Genomic DNA, 9,197 nt, shown 5'->3' on the forward strand with positions numbered 1-9,197 from the left:
TTTTTTTTTTTTTTTTTTTTTTTTTTTTTTTTTTTTTTTTTCAGTGCTTCGTTCGATTGTGTGTTGTCAACGTTTTTAGGGACAAAATAGAAATCTGCAATTTTTGTGAAAATGGTTTTAAAATGTTTTTTTAGGCCTGTCCAGAATGTCGATAGTTCGGCATGACCGGGGTCACTGTTTTTGTGTCAAAAATGAAAAAATGAATTCTGAGCTTTTTTTTTGAAAATGGTTCTAAAATGCTTTTTTTTTAGGCCTGTCCAGAATGTCGATAGTTCGGCATAACCGGGGTCACTGTTTTTGTGTCACGAAAATGAAGAAAAAAAAATCAGCAATTTTTGGTGAAAATGGTTTTTTAATTTTTTTTTAGGCCTGTCCAGAATGTCGCTTTTTCGGCATGATCGGAGTCAACGTTTTTAGGGACAAAATAGAAATCTGCAATTTTTTGTGAAAATGGTTTTAAAATGTTTTTTTTAGGCCTGTCCAGAATGTCGATAGTTCGGTATGACCGGGGTCACTGTTTTTGTGTCAAAAAATGAAGAAAAAAAAATCAGCCATTTTTGGTGAAAATGTTTTAAAAAAAATTTTTTAGGCCTGTCCAGAATGTCGCTTTTTCGGCATGACCGGGGTCACTGTTTTTGTGTCAAAAAATGAAAAACAGAATTCTGAGCTTTTTTTTTGAAAATGGTTCTAAAATGCTTTTTTTTTAGGCCTGTCCAAAATGTCGCTAGTTCGGCATGATCGGAGTCATCGTTTTTGGTGACAAAAATAGAAATCTACAATTTTTTGTGAAAATGGTTTTAAAATGTTTTTTTTTAGGCCTGTCCAGAATGTCGATAGTTCGGCATGACCGGGGTCACTGTTTTTGTGTCACGAAAATGAGAAAAAATATCTGCAATTTTTGTGAAAATGGTTCCAAAAAAATTTTTTAGGCCTGTCCAGAATGTCGCTTTTTTCGGCATGATCGGAGTCATCGTTTTTAGGGACAAAATCGAAATCTGCAATTTTTTGTGAAAATGGTTTTAAAATGTTTTTTTTAGGCCTGTCCTGAATGTCGATAGTTCGGTATGACCGGGGTCACTGTTTTTGTGTAAAAAAATGAAGAAAAAAAAATCAGCCATTTTTGGTGAAAATGTTTTTAAAAAATTTTTTTAGGCCTGTCCAGAATGTCGCTTTTTCGGCATGATCGGAGTCAACGTTTTTAGGGACAAAATAGAAATCTGCAATTTTTTGTGAAAATGTTTTTAAAATGTTTTTTTTAGGCCTGTCCAGAATGTCGATAGTTCGGCATGACCGGGGTCACTGTTTTTGTGTCAAAAAATGAAAAAAAGAATTCTGAGCTTTTTTTGAAAATGGTTCTAAAATGCTTTTTTTTAGGCCTGTCCAAAATGTCGCTTTTTCGGCATGATCGGAGTCATCGTTTTTAGGGACAAAATAGAAATCTGCAATTTTTTGTGAAAATGGTTTTAAAATGTTTTTTTTAGGCCTGTCCAGAATGTCGATAGTTCGGCATGACCGGGGTCACTGTTTTTGTGTCACGAAAATGGAAAAAAAAAAATCAGCAATTTTTGGTGAAAATTTTTTTAAAAATTTTTTTTAGGCCTGTCCAAAATGTCGCTTTTTCGGCATGATCGGAGTCAACGTTTTTAGGGACAAAATAGAAATCTGCAATTTTTTGTGAAAATGGTTTTAAAATGTTTTTTTTAGGCCTGTCCAGAATGTCGATAGTTCGGTATGACCGGGGTCACTGTTTTTGTGTCAAAAAATGAAGAAAAAAAAATCAGCCATTTTTGGTGAAAATTTAAAATAAATAAATTTTTAAGCCTGTCCAGAATGTCGCTTTTTCGGCATGATCGGAGTCAACGTTTTTAGGGACAAAATAGAAATCTGCAATTTTTGTGAAAATGGTTTTAAAATGTTTTTTTAGGCCTGTCCAGAATGTCGATAGTTCGGTATGACCGGGGTCACTGTTTTTGTGTCAAAAAATGAAGAAAAAAAATCAGCCATTTTTGGTGAAAATTTAAAATAAATAAATTTTTAAGCCTGTCCAGAATGTCGCTTTTTCGGCATGATCGGAGTCAACGTTTTTAGGGACAAAATAGAAATCTGCAATTTTTTGTGAAAATGGTTTTAAAATGTTTTTTTTAGGCCTGTCCAGAATGTCGATAGTTCGGCATGACCGGGGTCACTGTTTTTGTGTCAAAAAATGAAAAAAGAATTCTGAGCTTTTTTTTGAAAATGGTTCTAAAATGCTTTTTTTTAGGCCTGTCCAGAATGTCGCTTTTTCGGCATGATCAGAGTCATCGTTTTTAGGGACAAAATAGAAATCTGCAATTTTTTGTGAAAATGGTTTTAAAATGTTTTTTTTAGGCCTGTCCAGAATGTCGATAGTTCGGTATGACCGGGGTCACTGTTTTTGTGTCAAAAAATGAAGAAAAAAAAATCAGCCATTTTTGGTGAAAATTTAAAATAAATAAATTTTTAAGCCTGTCCAGAATGTCGCTTTTTCGGCATGATCGGAGTCAACGTTTTTAGGGACAAAATAGAAATCTGCAATTTTTTGTGAAAATGGTTTTAAAATGTTTTTTTTAGGCCTGTCCAGAATGTCGATAGTTCGGCATGACCGGGGTCACTGTTTTTGTGTCAAAAAATGAAAAAAAGAATTCTGAGCTTTTTTTTTGAAAATGGTTCTAAAATGCTTTTTTTTTAGGCCTGTCCAGAATGTCGCTTTTTCGGCATGATCAGAGTCATCGTTTTTAGGGACAAAATAGAAATCTGCAATTTTTTGTGAAAATGGTTTTAAAATGTTTTTTTTAGGCCTGTCCAGAATGTCGATAGTTCGGTATGACCGGGGTCACTGTTTTTGTGTCAAAAAATGAAGAAAAAAAAATCAGCAATTTTTGGTGAAAATGGTTTTTAAAAAATTTTTAGGCCTGTCCAGAATGTCGCTTTTTCGGCATGATCGGAGTCATCGTTTTTAGGGACAAAATAGAAATCTGCAATTTTTTGTGAAAATGGTTTTAAAATGTTTTTTTAGGCCTGTCCAGAATGTAGATAGTTCGGCATGACCGGGGTCACTGTTTTTGTGTCAAAAAATGAAAAAAAGAATTCTGAGCTTTTTTTTTGAAAATGGTTCTAAAATGCTTTTTTTTAGGCCTGTCCAGAATGTCGCTTTTTCGGCATGATCAGAGTCATCGTTTTTAGGGACAAAATAGAAATCTGCAATTTTTGTGAAAATGGTTTTAAAATGTTTTTTTAGGCCTGTCCAGAATGTCGATAGTTCGGTATGACCGGGGTCACTGTTTTTGTGTCAAAAAATGAAGAAAAAAAAATCAGCAATTTTTGGTGAAAATGGTTTTTAAATTTTTTTTAGGCCTGTCCAGAATGTCGCTTTTTCGGCATGATCGGAGTCATCGTTTTTAGGGACAAAATAGAAATCTGCAATTTTTTGTGAAAATGGTTTTAAAATGTTTTTTTAGGCCTGTCCAGAATGTCGATAGTTCGGCATGACCGGGGTCACTGTTTTTGTGTCAAAAAATGAAAAAAAGAACTCTGAGCTTTTTTTTTGAAAATGGTTCTAAAATGCTTTTTTTTAGGCCTGTCCAGAATGTCGCTAGTTCGGCATAACCGGGGTCACTGTTTTTGTGTCACGAAAATGAAGAAAAAAAAATCAGCAATTTTTGGTGAAAATGGTTTTTAATTTTTTTTTTAGGCCTGTCCAGAATGTCGCTTTTTCGGCATGATCGGAGTCAACGTTTTTAGGGACAAAATAGAAATCTGCAATTTTTTGTGAAAATGGTTTTAAAATGTTTTTTTTAGGCCTGTCCTGAATGTCGATAGTTCGGTATGACCGGGGTCACTGTTTTTGTGTAAAAAAATGAAGAAAAAAAAATCAGCCATTTTTGGTGAAAATGTTTTTAAAAAATTTTTTAGGCCTGTCCAGAATGTCGCTTTTTCGGCATGATCGGAGTCAACGTTTTTAGGGACAAAATAGAAATCTGCAATTTTTTGTGAAAATGGTTTTAAAATGTTTTTTTTAGGCCTGTCCAGAATGTCGATAGTTCGGCATGACCGGGGTCACTGTTTTTGTGTCAAAAAATGAAAAAAGAATTCTGAGCTTTTTTTTGAAAATGGTTCTAAAATGCTTTTTTTTAGGCCTGTCCAGAATGTCGCTTTTTCGGCATGATCAGAGTCATCGTTTTTAGGGACAAAATAGAAATCTGCAATTTTTTGTGAAAATGGTTTTAAAATGTTTTTTTAGGCCTGTCCAGAATGTCGATAGTTCGGTATGACCGGGGTCACTGTTTTTGTGTCAAAAAATGAAGAAAAAAAAATCAGCAATTTTTGGTGAAAATGGTTTTTAAAATTTTTTTAGGCCTGTCCAGAATGTCGCTTTTTCGGCATGATCGGAGTCATCGTTTTTAGGGACAAAATAGAAATCTGCAATTTTTTGTGAAAATGGTTTTAAAATGTTTTTTTAGGCCTGTCCAGAATGTCGATAGTTCGGCATGACCGGGGTCACTGTTTTTGTGTCAAAAAATGAAAAAAAGAATTCTGAGCTTTTTTTTGAAAATGGTTCTAAAATGCTTTTTTTAGGCCTGTCCAGAATGTCGCTAGTTCGGCATAACCGGGGTCACTGTTTTTGTGTCACGAAAATGAAGAAAAAAAATCAGCAATTTTTGGTGAAAATGGTTTTTAATTTTTTTTTTAGGCCTGTCCAGAATGTCGCTTTTTCGGCATGATCGGAGTCAACGTTTTTAGGGACAAAATAGAAATCTGCAATTTTTTGTGAAAATGGTTTTAAAATGTTTTTTTTAGGCCTGTCCTGAATGTCGATAGTTCGGTATGACCGGGGTCACTGTTTTTGTGTAAAAAAATGAAGAAAAAAAAATCAGCCATTTTTGGTGAAAATGTTTTTAAAAAATTTTTTTAGGCCTGTCCAGAATGTCGCTTTTTCGGCATGATCGGAGTCAACGTTTTTAGGGACAAAATAGAAATCTGCAATTTTTTGTGAAAATGGTTTTAAAATGTTTTTTTTAGGCCTGTCCAGAATGTCGATAGTTCGGCATGACCGGGGTCACTGTTTTTGTGTCAAAAAATGAAAAAATGAATTCTGAGCTTTTTTTTTGAAAATGGTTCTAAAATGCTTTTTTTTTAGGCCTGTCCAGAATGTCGCTTTTTCGGCATGATCAGAGTCATCGTTTTTAGGGACAAAATAGAAATCTGCAATTTTTTGTGAAAATGGTTTTAAAATGTTTTTTTTAGGCCTGTCCAGAATGTCGATAGTTCGGTATGACCCGGGGTCACTGTTTTTGTGTCAAAAATGAAGAAAAAAAATCAGCAATTTTTGGTGAAAATGGTTTTAAATTTTTTTAGGCCTGTCCAGAATGTCGCTTTTTCGGCATGATCGGAGTCATCGTTTTTAGGGACAAAATAGAAATCTGCAATTTTTGTGAAAATGGTTTTAAAATGTTTTTTAGGCCTGTCCAGAATGTCGATAGTTCGGCATGACCGGGGTCACTGTTTTTGTGTCAAAAATTGAAGAAAAAAAATCAGCCATTTTTGGTGAAAATGTTTTAAAAAAAATTTTTTAGGCCTGTCCAGAATGTCGCTTTTTCGGCATGATCGGAGTCAACGTTTTTAGGGACAAAATAGAAATCTGCAATTTTTTGTGAAAATGGTTTTAAAATGTTTTTTTAGGCCTGTCCAGAATGTCGATAGTTCGGCATGACCGGGGTCACTGTTTTTGTGTCAAAAAATGAAAAAATGAATTCTGAGCTTTTTTTTGAAAATGGTTCTAAAATGCTTTTTTTTAGGCCTGTCCAGAATGTCGATAGTTCGGCATAACCGGGGTCACTGTTTTTGTGTCACGAAAATGAAGAAAAAAAAATCAGCAATTTTTGGTGAAAATGGTTTTTTAAAATTTTTTTAGGCCTGTCCAGAATGTCGCTTTTTCGGCATGATCGGAGTCAACGTTTTTAGGGACAAAATAGAAATCTGCAATTTTTTGTGAAAATGGTTTTAAAATGTTTTTTTAGGCCTGTCCAGAATGTCGATAGTTCGGCATGACCGGGGTCACTGTTTTTGTGTCAAAAAATGAAAAAAAGAATTCTGAGCTTTTTTTTGAAAATGGTTCTAAAATGCTTTTTTTTAGGCCTGTCCAGAATGTCGCTTTTTCGGCATGATCAGAGTCATCGTTTTTAGGGACAAAATAGAAATCTGCAATTTTTGTGAAAATGGTTTTAAAATGTTTTTTAGGCCTGTCCAGAATGTCGATAGTTCGGTATGACCCGGGGTCACTGTTTTTGTGTCAAAAATGAAGAAAAAAAATCAGCAATTTTTGGTGAAAATGGTTTTTAAAATTTTTTTAGGCCTGTCCAGAATGTCGCTTTTTCGGCATGATCGGAGTCATCGTTTTTAGGGACAAAATAGAAATCTGCAATTTTTTGTGAAAATGGTTTTAAAATGTTTTTTTAGGCCTGTCCAGAATGTAGATAGTTCGGCATGACCGGGGTCACTGTTTTTGTGTCAAAAAATGAAAAAAGAATTCTGAGCTTTTTTTTGAAAATGGTTCTAAAATGCTTTTTTTAGGCCTGTCCAGAATGTCGCTTTTTCGGCATGATCAGAGTCATCGTTTTTAGGGACAAAATAGAAATCTGCAATTTTTTGTGAAAATGGTTTTAAAATGTTTTTTTTAGGCCTGTCCAGAATGTCGATAGTTCGGTATGACCGGGGTCACTGTTTTTGTGTCAAAAAATGAAGAAAAAAAATCAGCAATTTTTGGTGAAAATGGTTTTAAATTTTTTTTAGGCCTGTCCAGAATGTCGCTTTTTCGGCATGATCGGAGTCATCGTTTTTAGGGACAAAATAGAAATCTGCAATTTTTGTGAAAATGGTTTTAAAATGTTTTTTTAGGCCTGTCCAGAATGTCGATAGTTCGGCATGACCGGGGTCACTGTTTTTGTGTCAAAAAATGAAAAAAGAACTCTGAGCTTTTTTTTGAAAATGGTTCTAAAATGCTTTTTTTTAGGCCTGTCCAGAATGTCGCTAGTTCGGCATAACCGGGGTCACTGTTTTTGTGTCACGAAAATGAAGAAAAAAAATCAGCAATTTTTGGTGAAAATGGTTTTTAATTTTTTTTTAGGCCTGTCCAGAATGTCGCTTTTTCGGCATGATCGGAGTCAACGTTTTTAGGGACAAAATAGAAATCTGCAATTTTTGTGAAAATGGTTTTAAAATGTTTTTTTAGGCCTGTCCTGAATGTCGATAGTTCGGTATGACCGGGGTCACTGTTTTTGTGTAAAAAAATGAAGAAAAAAAAATCAGCCATTTTTGGTGAAAATGTTTTTAAAAATTTTTTTAGGCCTGTCCAGAATGTCGCTTTTTCGGCATGATCGGAGTCAACGTTTTTAGGGACAAAATAGAAATCTGCAATTTTTTGTGAAAATGGTTTTAAAATGTTTTTTTAGGCCTGTCCAGAATGTCGATAGTTCGGCATGACCGGGGTCACTGTTTTTGTGTCAAAAAATGAAAAAAGAATTCTGAGCTTTTTTTTGAAAATGGTTCTAAAATGCTTTTTTTTAGGCCTGTCCAGAATGTCGCTTTTTCGGCATGATCAGAGTCATCGTTTTTAGGGACAAAATAGAAATCTGCAATTTTTTGTGAAAATGGTTTTAAAATGTTTTTTTAGGCCTGTCCAGAATGTCGATAGTTCGGTATGACCGGGGTCACTGTTTTTGTGTCAAAAAATGAAGAAAAAAAATCAGCAATTTTTGGTGAAAATGGTTTTTAAAATTTTTTTAGGCCTGTCCAGAATGTCGCTTTTTCGGCATGATCGGAGTCATCGTTTTTAGGGACAAAATAGAAATCTGCAATTTTTTGTGAAAATGGTTTTAAAATGTTTTTTTAGGCCTGTCCAGAATGTAGATAGTTCGGCATGACCGGGGTCACTGTTTTTGTGTCAAAAAATGAAAAAAAGAATTCTGAGCTTTTTTTTGAAAATGGTTCTAAAATGCTTTTTTTAGGCCTGTCCAGAATGTCGCTTTTTCGGCATGATCAGAGTCATCGTTTTTAGGGACAAAATAGAAATCTGCAATTTTTTGTGAAAATGGTTTTAAAATGTTTTTTTAGGCCTGTCCAGAATGTCGATAGTTCGGTATGACCCGGGGTCACTGTTTTTGTGTCAAAAATGAAGAAAAAAAATCAGCAATTTTTGGTGAAAATGGTTTAAAATTTTTTTAGGCCTGTCCAGAATGTCGCTTTTTCGGCATGATCGGAGTCATCGTTTTTAGGGACAAAATAGAAATCTGCAATTTTTTGTGAAAATGGTTTTAAAATGTTTTTTTAGGCCTGTCCAGAATGTCGATAGTTCGGCATGACCGGGGTCACTGTTTTTGTGTCAAAAAATGAAAAAAGAACTCTGAGCTTTTTTTTGAAAATGGTTCTAAAATGCTTTTTTTTAGGCCTGTCCAGAATGTCGCTAGTTCGGCATAACCGGGGTCACTGTTTTTGTGTCACGAAAATGAAGAAAAAAAATCAGCAATTTTTGGTGAAAATGGTTTTTAATTTTTTTTTAGGCCTGTCCAGAATGTCGCTTTTTCGGCATGATCGGAGTCAACGTTTTTAGGGACAAAATAGAAATCTGCAATTTTTGTGAAAATGGTTTTAAAATGTTTTTTTAGGCCTGTCCTGAATGTCGATAGTTCGGTATGACCGGGGTCACTGTTTTTGTGTAAAAAATGAAGAAAAAAAATCAGCCATTTTTGGTGAAAATGTTTTTAAAAAAATTTTTTAGGCCTGTCCAGAATGTCGCTTTTTCGGCATGATCGGAGTCAACGTTTTTAGGGACAAAATAGAAATCTGCAATTTTTGTGAAAATGGTTTTAAAATGTTTTTTTAGGCCTGTCCAGAATGTCGATAGTTCGGCATGACCGGGGTCACTGTTTTTGTGTCAAAAAATGAAAAAAAGAATTCTGAGCTTTTTTTTGAAAATGGTTCTAAAATGCTTTTTTTTAGGCCTGTCCAGAATGTCGCTTTTTCGGCATGATCGGAGTCATCGTTTTTAGGGACAAAATAGAAATCTGCAATTTTTTGTGAAAATGGTTTTAAAATGTTTTTTTAGGCCTGTCCAGAATGTCGATAGTTCGGTATGACCGGGGTCACTGTTTTTGTGTCAAAAAATGAAGAAAAAAAATCAGCAA

Source organism: Salmo salar, chromosome ssa18, assembly GCF_905237065.1.
Source record: "Salmo salar chromosome ssa18, Ssal_v3.1, whole genome shotgun sequence".
Lineage (NCBI taxonomy): Eukaryota > Metazoa > Chordata > Actinopteri > Salmoniformes > Salmonidae > Salmo > Salmo salar.